The sequence below is a fragment of the Rhinichthys klamathensis genome, unplaced genomic scaffold (genome assembly GCF_029890125.1).
Source record: "Rhinichthys klamathensis goyatoka isolate OS25496 unplaced genomic scaffold, OSU_Roscu_1.1 h1tg000110l_1, whole genome shotgun sequence".
Classification (NCBI taxonomy): Eukaryota; Metazoa; Chordata; class Actinopteri; order Cypriniformes; family Leuciscidae; genus Rhinichthys; species Rhinichthys klamathensis.
Window position 1 is genome coordinate 3,903,986 of NW_026606648.1, and position 15,069 is coordinate 3,919,054.

Sequence of the window (15,069 nt, forward strand, 5' to 3'; positions counted from 1 at the left end):
AACTCATACTCGTGCAAGATGGATGGTGGGAAAGATCTGAAGTTCACCCTCTGTTTCCTGAAGGAGGAAGAACACTTGTTATTGGACTCGCAGGGAACAGATCTTCATTAAATACTGTATTAGACCAAGTCAAGTCTGTGATTGACCGTCCATTGCCATTTAACTTATCGCTTGGTTTATAAATGCCTCAATTAAATCCCAGATAGTATTATTCATCCTCAGCTACCGACCTTTAGCAGAGTGAAAAATAATAAAGCGTGGAAGTATTTAACACTTTTGTGACCTTCTGGAGGACAAAAGCAGTGAGATTAGAGGCCTTAAGGAAGCTGTGAGGTATATTGGCTGTCTGTCACTGTCATTTTGGAAACTTTTCCTGCTTCCCTAGACAGAGATAATGATGTACTACTGTTTACCTGAGCTGTAATTAGTCTGGGCACATCGTTAACTGACAAAAAAAATTAAGCTAAAGAGAGGCACAGCAGCAAACACACTGACAAACACAAGTATACACAATCAATCATTGGCCAAAAAATCCCACTCTATTAATCTAAATCTGGGTAGACGTTATATTTAATTTGACAAAGAAAAATAAGGCTGTAAAGGACAGAAGTAAAGTACATTCAAAATGTACTGACAAACACCATGTTGTCAATGCACCTAAAATGTTTTCCCAACCATTTCTCAGGTGACTAAAATCTTAAAATGAAATGTTTAAGACTTATTAAACAGACTGTTTGTCTGTTCCTCAGACCTTTGTTTTCATTTCAGTCCAACTAAAGGTGAAGAGTGTAATTTCTGTGCCACGCTCAACATTAAATGGAATTTGAAAAAATAATGATTGTTTTCAAAATGGTTTCTCTGGCAGAAAACTGTCCCTGTCTGCTATTGGTCAGATAAACAGTTGGCCACACCGCAAACTCACACCATTGGTTGAGCTGTTGCTGGTCTGTTGGGCTGGTCGGATGCCCAAACAAACAGAGCAATGCTTTGATTTTTATTTGATTTTTTTATAAAAAACGTTTTGTAAAATGAAATGTTTTAGACCTACTGAACAGACGTAATATCTGTCCCACTATTTTTATTTGCATCAAATTGAAGGTGAAGTGCGATTTCAAACCGGTTTACCCACAGAACATTCACCCCATCTGGTTGGGCCAAGACTGCTGCTATTGGTTTAACAGTATTTTGATAATGCCACAAACCAGAGTGTTTATACTTTACTAGGAAATTAAATCTTTCCCTGCCATCTTTTTTTCCAGCCAGCGCCAGCTTTTTTAGTCATTTTCACAAAAATGTCACGGGCCCCAGAATATTTTTTGTAGGAATATCTGAACATGCAATATATCAAAAGAAAGAACAGACCTTCTGCGTTTAAACAAACAAACAAAAAAATCAGTTTTATTCTAGCTTAATGCGATCTTTTTTTAAACACTTATAAGTAGGTAATTTTCATTAAAAAAAGCAATATTGAGCAAAAAGCTGAGATTGGATTCAGAATAATGATCAAAACATAGATGGTCTATCAACACCCCCAAAGCTTGCACAATCTTATACCTCTTCCTGGGTCAACATTTCATTCGGTAATGTTAGGCAGCTCTGATTTATATGCCATTTAATGTTGATGATTGCGTTATTTTACATATGCATCTGCTTATATACTATCGAATGTTTCTGCTTCGTTTTCACCTGTGTTTTGATCCATGGATTCTGTACTCTTTCAGAAGATGCCTAATAGCGCCGCTAATAGCTTATAACAGTGGAAACAGGGAAAGATGTACAATTCCGTCAATGCCGGGTAAGCGTTGTCTCCTAAATTATTGAAAATTCCGTCAATGGCAGGGAAAGGGTTAACCTAAAATGTATTATTTTAACACAAAAATTACACACCTCACCTTTATTTATTTTTTCGCTGATTGAGGTCCTATACTAGCCTGACTTCGTCATACTCATATTCTAGTCAGAATGTGAGTCTGATACTGCTCCATAGGGCTTTGATTATGAGGCGTGTCTTAACCGAACCAGGAAAAAAAACCTCTGCACTCAATTGGATAGACCTACAACCAATCAGAGCAACGCAGTGGCCTAAGTGTTTTTTTTTATGACCTACGCAAATTGTACGCACGCTGGAAGAAGTAGTAAAATAATGAGTGTTGCTTCTTTTACTTGGTCCTCCATGAGTGCGACCAAAGGAGAAACCACAACAACCACAGGGTTTTCATTGCGTCCCATCTTCTTAGAGACCATCGGAGCCAGCTGACAAATTAAACTTTTGCCGAATCCCGTAGGAAGGACGGCAAACACATCTTTACGATCGACAAATGCCTTGATTGCAGTTCTCTGTTCGTCTATTAAAATTAATGCGCTGTCGATTTCTTTTACAACAGACGCGATAGCGAAATCTATACATCTCAATTCTCCAGCTGCAGTCATCTCTGAGGGAAACCAGTTCAACCCAAGCGCTCTTTGATAACGTGATGATTACGTAACTGCAGATCATCTGTCCATCATCGTATAAAGCCCGCCCTGGCAATTTGATTGGCCCGACTAATTCTGAACCGATCATAATTACTCCTCAATGGATCAAGTCCAGACCGAACTTCCCGACCAAAAAATGTTGTGGGCGGGGTTCGGGCTGGCATCCAGGCTAGTCAAATACTGTAAAAGGAATAGAGTTTGAATTAGCCAGTCATCATCTTTGCTGCAGAGGACCATCTGATCTAACATTCCAGATTATGTGAACCAAAAGCAAGATGAACCTCAATGGTAAATTTTCTTTATACCATTTTATAACATTATATCACCCTCTCCTCAAAGCAAACCACAATTGTGGCATTCCTTACTGGTACAGAGCAAAGCCGTTGAAGTGTTGACATCATTGATTAACTGTTGCAGGATAGCTTCACTGATTAATACAACGAATTACAGGAAGTGGGTCTACAAGTGTCAGAGCGTTGAGGGGGTATCAGCAGATAGCCGTTGTCATTCTTAGAAGAGTACACCCAGGAGAGGTGGGGTTGCAATGTGTAAGGGCATTGTGGTTTGGCTGTCAAGGTTGGCTCCCACAGTCTCTCTCTCTGCTCTTCAGCAGATTTCCCCCAAAATGAATTTCAGTGAAACCAGAGGCCGTTTAACCTCTTTATTGGTTGTTTCTGTGAAAAGATGTAATCTGCTGTTTGCTATTATTTCATTGTGTCTTTCTTGTGGGATTCAAAAGTGTTGAAATAAGACGTTTTGTGTAGAGGTGTTGAAGATTGAAAATTTACTCAGATGACTTAGCATTCCCCAGTGCATTGTACTTTATAGAGCAAAGCATTAAGCAACAACAAATTCAGCTTTGACCCCATTACATGCTGACCTTTCGAAACAGATAATAATTGCTGTAGAAGTACAAGATCCACCACACAACCCCTAACCCCCTTCCCCAATGTCAAAAATGTAGTGTGATATCTAGTTTATCAAAAGAGCTTTAGCTTAGCCCCAAACTAAAATGCATGTTTGAGCTGTCTTAATTGTAAGAAACTATCTCTGACATACAGTATCTCACAAAAGTGAGTACCTCTCACATTTCAGCATTTTAGTATATCTTCTATATATAATACTATAGAAATTAAACTTGGATATATTTTAGAGTATTCAATGTACTGCTTGTATGGCAGTATATATTTACTGTCCTCTAAAAATAACTCAACATACAGCCATTATTGTCAAAATAGCTGGCAACAAAAGTGAGTACACCGTAAGTGATAATAGCTGTACGTCGTTTAACCATGCAAAGCCACATGTCCTATCCATCATTTTCATGTTTTTGTCTGCTTGACAGGACCATACAAATTTGTGTATCTTGTAATAGAGCAGTTAAAATTTGTGCTTTGAGTACAATTCTTTTATACTGACCACTGGATGTTTAACATTGCACCTCATGGCAAAGAACTCTCTAAGGATTTGAGAAGTAGAATTGTTGCTCTCCACAAAGTTGACCTAGGCTATAAGAAGATTGGTAACACCTTGAAACTGAGTTACAGTACCGGCCAGGGTCATACAGAGGTTTTCCCAGATGGGTTCCACTTGGGACAGGCCTCGCAAGGGTCAATCAAAGAAGTTGAGTCCTCGTGCTGTGCGTCAGGTGCAGAATCTGGCTTCAAACAACAGACGCATGAGTCCTGCCATCATTGCTTTAGAGCAGGGTTTCTCAACCTTTTGCCTACTGCGACCCACTTTTCTTTTGTATGCCAGTCATATGACCCACTAAATAAATCAATAACTGAAATGCCTTTTTAGATCTATAGGCTACAACGCAGGCCTATATGCTTATTATGATTAATGATATTAATGATAATCACGAAAACACACAAACATTTTCAATAATTAGGCAGACTATGAGGCAAACTGATTTTTTTGCTCACGTTAATGTGATAGGCTAGCCTTGAGACTGCCGCTCTGATCATATCCAGACTTGGTGGAATTTGGAAAAGTGTGACTCGTAGTGTCGCACACAAACTGTTGTCAGCCTATTCCTGCTTTTTGTTTTCGTTGCAGTCACTGTTGAAAATCCCGACTCACAAAGATACCATAAAACTTTAAATAATAGCCCGGGCTTTTATTTTCCCAAATCGTCGAACTGCACCGGCTTGTATTTGAGACAGGCGTCTATGAGACAGGCCTTTATAATTTAGTGTTGAGATGTTGTTCATTGAGATGTTGTTCCTAGAGTCTCTAATCTCTAAAAATCTCCAAATGCTCCACATGAAACTGCGGTCTTCCAACCTTTTACTATCGTGTCAATTGATTTTGATTAATATGCGCGAGGGATAGAGAGCAAGACAGCGCTCGTGTTGTTTGAAGACGTGAGTGCGCGCGCGCGGCCAGGGCGCTCTCTCGCGCTCTCTCTCTCTCTCTCTCTCTCTCTCTCTCTCTCTGCTCGTTATGCACTGTCAAGCGCAGCAAGCGGACGCTCTGACGGGTTTTAGAAGATTAAATACAACCCGAAACTAAAAAACAGACCCGGCTTCTAATTGAGACCGGCCTCTATTTACCCAAACCTGTCGCCACACCAGGCGTGTAAAAGAGACAGGCGTCTATTCGGGACTCGGCTATTATTTGAAGTTTTACGGTAGTAGTGCTAAATGGGAAGAGAAACTTCGTTGCACAATCTGCTAGTTGTGGATATTCATTTCTGGTTTGAATCCAAGCAATGAAAATAGCCTATGATTCGTCGGAGGATCGGCTACGTTTACATGCACAACTTTTGTTTCAATCGGACTGAATTAATTCCGATTGATGAATCTGAATGTAGTGTTTACATGAACGCTAAACGTGCTCGGGTTAATGTGCGCGTTTATATGTCACAAGATTCAAATCGAATTATATGTTTTTGACATGCGCACACTGCACGAATATACAGAGTTTCCCGCTGTTTGCGCATACTAACTATTCTCTTACATTTGTTTTAAACAGCAGACTTAATATTTATCCATTGCTGGTCATAATTTGGAGACAATGAGCATATGAACCACTGTGCCGTGCTGCTTATTTATCACGCAGTAAAAATGCCCAGCACCCAAAACCAGTCGTCTGTGAATGAGAGTCTGAAACAAGGACTGGTGGGACGTTGTCCTGCTCCACTTCACAGATGCTGAGTGAAAGGAGAATTTTAGAATGACGGTACGCTCATTTATACGACACTTTACTCAAAAGGAAGAACAGCTCGTTCAGCGCGTCATACATCATTATGCTATGTGCAGTCCTTTAGTTTCGGTTTTCAATCCGATCAAGTGTTTATGTCCTCCCAGTTGGATTAAAAAAGGAATAAACCACCCCTTTCAATCGAATTGAAATTTTATTCGGATCGAGCTCAATCGGATCGATTAAGGTGTTTACATGAAGGCTTTTTAGTCCGATTGAACCGTCAATGCGTTTACTAACGCATTATTTGGATTTGGTTGCATGTAAACGTAGCCTGTTGCAATGAGCCTTTTGTGAAGCCCACTTATTGGCTGTGCCGGTTAACACAGAGAAAGTCTCGCGACCCCCTATAGAACGAACAACGACCCACTAGTGGGTCGCGACCCACTGGTTGAGAAACACTGCTTTAGAGGTTGCAGAAGCAGAAGGTCATCTTGTCAGTACTAGACCATACGCCGCACACTGCAACAAGTCGGTTTGCATGGTCGTTGTCCCAGAAGGAAGCCTCTTCTGAAGCTGGCTCGCAAGAAAGCCCGCAAACAGTTCGCTGAAAGCAACCTGTCCAAGAGCATGAATTACTGGAACCATGTCCTGTGGTCTGATTAGACTAAGATTAACTTGTTTGGCTCAGATGGAGTCCAGAATGTGTGGCGATGCCCTGGTAAGGAGTACCAAGAAAATTGTGTCTTGCCTACAGTCAAGCATGGTGGTGGTAGCATCATGGTCTGGGGCTGCATGAGTGCTGCTGGTACTGGGGAGTTGAGCTTCATTGAGGGAAACATGGATTCCAACATGTACTGTGACATTCTGAAGCAGAACATGATGCCCTTCCTTCAGAAACTGGGCCGAACGGCATGATAAAGACCCCAAACACACCGTCAAGTTGACAACTGCCTTGCTGAGGACACTGAAGGTTAAGGTGATGGAGTGGCCAAGTATTTCTCCAGACCTGAAACCTATTAAGCACCTGTGGGGCGTCCTCAAGTGGAAGGTGGAGAGGCGCCATGTGTCTAACAGCCAGCAGCTCCATGATGTCATTATGGAGGAGTGGAAGAGAATCCCAGCAACAACCAGTGGAGCTCTGGTGAACTCCATGCCCAGGAGGATTAAGGCAGTGCTAGATAAAAAAGGTGCTCACACAAAATATTGACACTTTGGACACAGGTTTGACATGTTCACTTAGGGTGTACTCACTTTTGTTGCCAGCTATTTTGACAATAATGGCTGTATGTTGAGTTATTTTCAGAGGACAGTAAATATACACTCACCTAAAGGATTATTAGGAACACCATACTAATACTGTGTTTGACCCCCTTTCACCTTCAGCACTGCCTTAATTCTACATGGCATTGATTCAACAAGGTGCTGAAAGCATTCTTTAGAAATGTTGGTCCATATTGATAGGATAGCATCTTGCAGTTGATGGAGATTTGTGGGATGCACATCCAGGGCACGAAGCTCCCGTTCCACCACATCCCAAAGATGCTCTATTGGGTTGATATCTGGTGACTGAGGGGGCCATTTTAGTACAGTGAACTCATTGTCATGTTCAAGAAACCAATTTGAAATGATTTGAGCTTTGTGACATGGTGCATTATCCTGCTGGAAGTAGCCATCAGAGGATGGGTACATGGTGGCCATAAAGGGATGGACATGGTCAGAAACAATGCTCAGGTAGGCTGTGGCATTTAAACAATGCCCAATTGGCACTAAGGGGCCTAAAGTGTGCCAAGAAAACATCCCCCACACCATTACACCACCACCACCAGCCTGCACAGTGGTAACAAGGCATGATGGATCCATGTTCACATTCTGTTTACGCCAAATTCTGACTCTACCATCTGAATGTCTCAACAGAAATCGAGACTCATCAGACCAGGCAACATTTTTCCAGTCTTCAACTGTCCAATTTTGGTGAGCTCTTCCAAATTGTAGCCTCTTATTCCTAATGTTGTGGAACCATGTTGTGGCTTCACAAATGCTTTGCAGCATACCTCGGTTGTAACGAGTAGGGGTGTAACGATATTTGAACCGAACCAGCGGAAATACATCAATAAAACGCTTAGTTTTTCACATAGCTTTATATTTACCTCAGGCAAGTCATTCAGTGTCCACAGCTTGCTGGTTTGCTAACTCTTTCACTAAATAAATGCTATATATTAGCCTATTATATTTTACTTAACCTGTTTATGATATCTTGATTATTTAATGTATGTTTAAAATAGTTGTCATGAAAATAACAGCAACTGTGTAAATTATTATATAGAGGGGTTTCACCAACGTCACGTTCTGGGCGGTAACCCGGATGCGCGGCCATTATGGAGGCACTCGGATGTAAACAACAGCATGGATTACACTGTTTATGTACTACTAAACACATTGTTACACTAATAAACCACGGAAAAAACACGTGGTAGGTGCGAAATCATATAGAGAAGGACTTGGGAAGCAGGAGAGAGCGCAACATTTTGACAAACTAAAGTTAATATGTGGTATAAAGATCCGAACGAGTTAGCTTCTCTAGCACGTAACATTACTGCAATTCTTCCATCTATTTATTATCCCGACATAGGATACGTTCAGATTGTCAGTCCAAAAAAGCACATGAAATCCGTTTCAAGTTACATCCATATGTGGTTTGAAATCCTATTCAAATCACATATCACAGGACATCAGCCTCAGTCTGAACGATCGGATTTCGCGTGGTATGTCTTAAAATGCAAACGTCATTTATAGGAAACATGCTGAAAGTCACTGCCGAAACAATGCTGTGTTGTTGCAAAGTGCCGGACGAGCAGAAAAGTATTATTTCTGAAACAGGCGCAGACGAGCGTGGGAAAAAAGCAGTACATACCAGCCTCCTACAGTTCTGCCGCAGTAGTCCAGCGCGGCGGCTACACATTTCCATGTTGTAACATTTAAATAAGACAACATCTACATTATATTGCAAATGCAACCCCCTCCATCAACGCAAAGTCATTGCCATATTACCAAATAACATGCATGGACACACTCGTCGGATCTGAACAGTTACGATACACAGTGTGGACATCATTTTAGATCAGATTCCAATTTGATACAAAGATAATCGGATTTGGACTGACAGTGTGAATGTAGCCATAGTTAACTACGTCGACATTTTAGCCATAGTCAATGCTTCATTTACACGTACGTGTCTGATGCAGCTCTCTCAACCACAAACGCCTTCTTTCATCAGTTTTTTTTGCACTCTTCTCTTTAACTATTGACAGTCTATAGCACTCGACATGTTTTTTCCCGATGTGACCGATTGGTACAGACCAAAACTCGACCATTTTTCAGCAGCAATAATCAGCAAAATTTGCGAGTCCATTCAGTTCAGTGGCATTATTTACGTTCTGTGCCTCCAAAATGGCTGACTTCCGGATTGATGACGCGTCGTGAAACCCCTCTATAACAATAACAAATTAGAGTAAAAACATGTTAATGCAAAAATTGCCTTACGTCCAGTTTTCATACAATTTGTTATTTGAGTGTTGATTATTATTATATCATTTAGGCTAAAAGTCTAGGCTCTATTGTTAAGCTTTAATGTTATAGTAATGTGTAAGTAAGGGCTGTAGTTTACAGCATTAGCAGATAATTTTGTTATCCTTGAGAAACGTTTACTTGTAATTGAATTAATTTAAAGACAAGGACACAATTTGTTCATTAAAGCACTGTTTAATAAAAAATAAAAGCAATTTTAGCTTTCTAAACCCCCCCACCCCACCGAAATGAACCGAACCGAGACCTCAAAACCGTGGGACGAACCGAACCGTCAGGTTTGTGTATCGTTACACCCCTAGTAACGAGTGGTTATTTCAGTTAAAATAACCACTCGTTGAGTGGTACCCGGTGGGGTCTTCTGCTGTTGTAGCCCATCCGCCTCAAGGTTGTGCATGTTGTGGCTTCACAAATGCTTTGCAGCATACCTCGGTTGTAACGAGTGGTTATTTCAGTCAAAGTTGCTCTTCTATCAGCTTGAATCAGTCGGCCCATTCTCCTCTGACCTCTAGCATCAACAAGGCATTTTCACCCACAGGACTGCCGCATACTGGATATTTTTCCCTTTTCACACCATTCTTTGTAAACCCTAGAAATGGTTGTGCGTGAAAATCCCAGTAACTGAGCAGATTGTGAAATACTCAGACCGGCCCGTCTGGCACCAACAACCATGCCACGCTCAAAATTGCTTAAATCACCTTTCTTTCCCATTCTGACATTCAGTTTGGAGTTCAGGAGATTGTCTTGACCAGGACCACACCCCTAAATGCATTGAAGCAACTGCCATGCGATTGGTTGATTAGATAATTGCATTAATGAGAAATTGAACAGGTGTTCCTAATAATCCTGTAAATAATCAGTGTAAACTGCTATACAAACAGCACATTGACTACTCAAAAATCTATCCAAGTTTCATTTCTATAGTATTGTCCCTTGAGAAGATATACTACAATGTTTGCTGAAATGTCAGGGGTGTACTCACTTTTGTGAGATACTGTATTTTAAAATACATCAATGCCATTATTTTGTCTCAAAATTCACACCAGTAATGTTTTTTTTCTAAGGAACATTTATAAAAGCTACTTAAATGTCCCAATTTAAGCCTAAGTCTGGTTTAATCTAAGCCTTGTCTGTGAAAACGGGTCACATTTTCATGATTAATAATGCATACTGTATTAATAGACTTAGTGTTAATTAATATATTAACACTTATAGACTATAAAAAATGTATCTCAGCCAAAAGAGTGCAACAGTCGGGTTCCATAAATTTTCTCCATAGAGGAATTGCTTTTTAATGACAACTTATAAACATTTAAAGACAGACCTACTGGGAGATATGGGGTTGTTAATGATTGGTTGGTATATGGTTTTGTTGAAGCCTTTATCCTGCATTATTTTTACTTATTTTTTAAATAACTGTGTTTGACTGTGGAATGCTCTCTGAAAAGCTACATTACCTATGATTCTGCAAAGAAATCTATACCAATAAGAGAATCACAACAAGCAAATTGCACAAAAAGAACTCTTTAGCACCCGCCCACTCTCATGAAGCAACGCAAATGGGGTAGTCAGCGTAATTCTCTCTTTAAAGCCGTTGAGTACAGCCTTGAACCTTTATCTTTTTGTTCAGTTTTCAAGTACTTTTTTGCTTCAAATCAAAGTTTGTAATCTTGTAATTAGGGGCCAAGCACCGAAGGTGCGATGGCCCCTATTGTGTCCATTAGTTTTCTTATTATTATTATTCCGCTGCTTCTTTTTCCTTCCACTCTTGAAATCTATAGCATCCTATAGAACCGTAATGTAAAATGTTGTGAAATTTGGCTCACAAATAGGGGACAGTCCAAACATTCATCAAAGCAAATTTGGAGTCTCTAACTCAATCCCTCTAACGCCACCAACTGTCCAAATTTTCACTTACATTTAATGTTAACTTTTGAACCGTAAGGGCTAGAAACAAACTTATTTTTAAAAATTAAAAAAAAAAATTCCTCTGATTCCTTGGCTCAAGCTGATTTAATTGCACCCTATGAATCCATTGACCAAAAATTTTCCCGCCATTTAAAAAAATTCAGAAAAACCTACTTTTTATAACTCCTAGACAGTTTGTCCGACTTTCACGAAAATCAATCCAGATCATCTTCAGACCATGCTGGCAAAAATGTATCAAACGCTTTTTGATAAACCCAACCATTCTCGAATAACGCGTTAACACATTTGACAAAGAGCACACCAAATTGGACGCCATGCTATATCTCTGCAACGCTGTAGCATATTTAGACCAAACTTGGTACATATCATCACAAGCATAACCTGAGGCCACTTGCAGCGTTTTGACACAGCACCACCTACTGGTCCGGAGATATGAAAAATGGCTATTTTTGCTTATAACTTCTGAGAGGTTTGCCCATAAAATTGGTCTCGTTAGATTTGGTACTACATGCCGAGTCGAATGATACCCACTTTTCCCATATCGGCCATTTTGTATTAAAATGCTGTATTTTATTAACCCATCAGCGTATCGTTACGAAGCTTGGTATGGGTCATCGGTGCCATGCCCTGAAGGAGCCTGAGATGTTTCGGGTCAAATAAATATTTACATGCTTTGTAACTTTCTATGTGGTTGACTTATTTTCACAGCAGTTGTCCCTTATGATTCCTGAATCCTTGCTGAGTCCAACGATACCAAACCATATGTTTCACTTATGGTTTGTCTGACATTTTGAGTCAGAACATTTGCGAATATTTTCAAAACCGTTAATCCAATCGAGACGAAACTACCGTAGGAAAATCAGAATCATAGCAAGTTGACAACACAGACGGGCCAAATGTAAAAATTTAAAAGTCGGACATGGGTAATTTTTCATGTGCTCATAAATATAAATGGGCTATAGCTGAGAAATATTCACTAGATTATAGTGAATAGAAATAGCTAGAGATTTTCAGTGAATTTAACACTTATGAGCGCACTCTGAGGACACAAAAAAGTGGTGGGATTGCCACTTGGTGGCGCTATAATTGAACAAAATTTTGAAATTAGCAGTAACTACAGTACAGCATTTTGTTGTAAAATGCTATATTTTAGGAATGCCTTAATCTATCATTACAGAACTCTGTGCGTGTCATCAGGACCATACCTTGAAGGTACTCAAAGTTTTGGAACAGCCCCACCTTTCGGTCAAATTTTATACATTTAAAAAAAATGCTAATATTGTTTAATTAAAGCAGCCGTCGGCAACATTTTTTTGATCATATTCAGTGAAATCGACACTATAATCCGACAGAACAACATAAATAAAGTGGTTTTAGAAAAAAACCCGAGCTTCTAACTCCACCTGGAGCGTGTTATTTGTTTTGCAAAAATCCACAGCTCCCGGATCATCATGTCCAATCAGCGCAGGGGGGTGTGAGATCTGACTGTCAATCACAGATCGGGCACACGCCACCCCTCACGCACGTTACAATCACATGCACATGCCTGAAGTTCGCGCAGTAACGAAGAGTGATGGCGGAAAATCAAGTAAGCTCATTTAGAGTATAAATGACGTTAGCAATTGCAATCTATTGGTAGATTAGCCAGGACAGCATACCTCCAAATAATCCATGGTGTTGATGGATGCTGATGAGACGGGCGCGTTCACTGAAAATCTGGTGCACACGCACTGACGAGCATGAACTCGGTCACGGTGGGAGGGTATTCGTTGATAGTGGGGGAGGGCCATGAGAGTTGTAAACATTCAACATTTTGCCTAAGTCCACTCAATCTGCCAGACTTGCCTACTTCAGCTTTAATTTTGACTATTTTAATGAACCGTTGATCTAGACCGTTGATCTGATTTACACCAAATTTTGCCCAGATACTCTTCAGACCATGCCACACACACACACAAAAAATGTATCAAAAACTTTTCAATAGACCAAGCCATTCTCAAATAAGTAACACATCAATGAAATTGTAGACATGATGCCAAGCTGATTCTGAGGCAGAAACTCTGCAACACTTTGGCATATTGCTACCAAACTTTGTATGTGTCATTGTCATCTCACACTGACCACTCTATAATAATTTGATAACAGCGCCTCCGATTGTCCAAAAGTGATAAGTAAGTTAATAATTTACAAGTGATTGTATTTGTGATATCTCTGCCCTTTTGACTAAAATGTCTTTAATTACTCATTGTTACTGAACCTCACAGCCATGCTTACATGTCTCATTGGTCCTTTTTGGGCTTGGCCCTGATAATTGCAGATTGCAGCTATATTTCTTGTAGCTGGTTGGTTTGGTTCATGGCTTAAAATCCAACACACAGTGTAGATTAAGTATATGCAATAAATATATGCAATGCAAATTAATAAATACAGTAGCAAAATATTAAAAACACCCATCTGTAATTTTATCTGAGACACTTGTCATGTTGAGGCCAAAAGTGGCTGAAGGGCCATTAGCCAAGGTGGTTTTATCACAGTCCTATTTGAAACGTCTGTGCTACTAGCACTTGGACTATTCACATGATAAGACTCTTTAGATAGCTAGATATTCACAAAACTGTGAAAAACAGACTATGGCTTAGTTACAGTCCCAGTTGTGGCTGGTAAGAGGAATCCCGTAAGTGAGTGAGTGTTAAAGGAGAGAGTCCTGCAGTTGTTGAAGTGTAAATTGCACCTCTGTCTATATGCTGACAGCGCCGGCACTTTGTGAGGGGCCCCATGTCAAACCACATCCTCTGTGGCATTCAGTGTCCGCTCAAACAACGCAGAGACCTTGCCAAGTCTCAGTCACATCACATAATTATGAATATCAGACCAACATGACACATAGACAGAATGTCTGGTCCTACATGGGCACATGTCCTCTAAAGGTGCATTTACACGGACAGCAATTAACTAGAGTACACATTCCTACTTGTCTCAACTTTGCTGCCTTGCTAATGAGTTGTTTTAAACGACAAAAATATGCTATTTTAATTGAAAATGAATGATTTCTAGGGGTCTATTGCTGCTAATCACTATCAGCGTGAACATCCCTTAATGCGGCCTCCTAAATTAAATCTCATAAGCGAGACTTGATTTCAAGAGTTCGCCATTAACATGTTGCTAAGCTAACATCTTTAATTTGCATAGATATACATAGAACTCAAAAATGTATTTTTTTCCTTTAAACAAATTCAACTGTCAAAACGAATTGACGAAATTGAATTAATCTTTATTCATTTTGAAATTAATCATCATTCATTAAATATAAGTGATTTAGTAGCTCATTCGGTTTTGGAACTGAGCAAATTATGTTCGTACAGGATTGAAAATCAATCAATCAATCCACATCAGACAGATCTGAAAATTATGAATGGGAACACTTTTTATTTTCCTATATCTGCATGTGAATGTGGCTTGTAGAAGAACAAGAACTTCCACTTCGCAAAGTCTTTTAATAAATATCAAAAGTTGTGAGAGTTGGCAAATAACAATTTTGTGGTTTACCAATTTCTTGTGTCATGAGATAGCATGTCCTTCTTCTTGGCTTGTGAATTCTCAGAAACTGTATAGTAACAGTTTCATATTCCCTTACCACACGAGATCACACCGATCCATCACATTTAAAAATAAATAAATAAATAAATCAGGCAGAGAAAAGTAGGTTTATCTTAAGGTGAAAGTGCTGCCAAGTTATATTATATTAAATATATTTATCATTTTAATAAATAAAAAAAATCTAAATCAATCATCATTTACTTTACATAAATACAAAAATACTTTACATTTACGCTCATTTAAAAAATAAACAATAGAAATAGTAAAAAGTTCATACCTTAAGGCTTAGGGTAAGGTGAAACCTGAAGAAAAAGGTCCATATATCTGCCATGAGAA